Source organism: Otolemur garnettii, unplaced genomic scaffold (assembly GCF_000181295.1).
Source record: "Otolemur garnettii isolate 467f Iridium unplaced genomic scaffold, OtoGar3 scaffold00102, whole genome shotgun sequence".
In the NCBI taxonomy this organism is placed as follows: Eukaryota; Metazoa; Chordata; class Mammalia; order Primates; family Galagidae; genus Otolemur; species Otolemur garnettii.
Window position 1 is genome coordinate 1,072,935 of NW_003852497.1, and position 496 is coordinate 1,073,430.

A 496-nucleotide genomic window follows, 5' to 3' on the forward strand; every position below is an offset into this window, starting at 1 on the left:
AAAAAAAAAAAAAAAAGAAATGTCATTTGGGGTTGTAGGTTATGTCAATTATTGTTTATTATGGGTCATGGGTTATTACTGGTTAAGATAAGGGTTAGTATGGTTCTTGCCTTTAACTTTCATATATAAACTGTGATTTTTGTTTTGTTTTGTTTTGTTTTTAAACTGTGATTTTTGGAAACAGAAGAATAGCATAGTCTTGGATAGGCTACTCCCACTGTTCTCCAGAATCACTGGCCTCTGGCAAATAAAGTTTGGTGGACCTATCCCCATCTCTGAGTATTGGCTGACTGTGACAGGTGACCAGATCTTCATCCAATAAACACTGCTCCTGAGTAGCTGGTCTACAGGAGTCTGCCATCACATCCTGCTACTTTTTCTTTCTTTCTTTCTTTTTTATTTTTGAGACAGAGTCTCATTATGTTGACCTCAGTAAAGTGCTGTGGCATCACAGCTCACAGCAATCTCAAACTCGGGCTTAAGCGAAATTACTGTT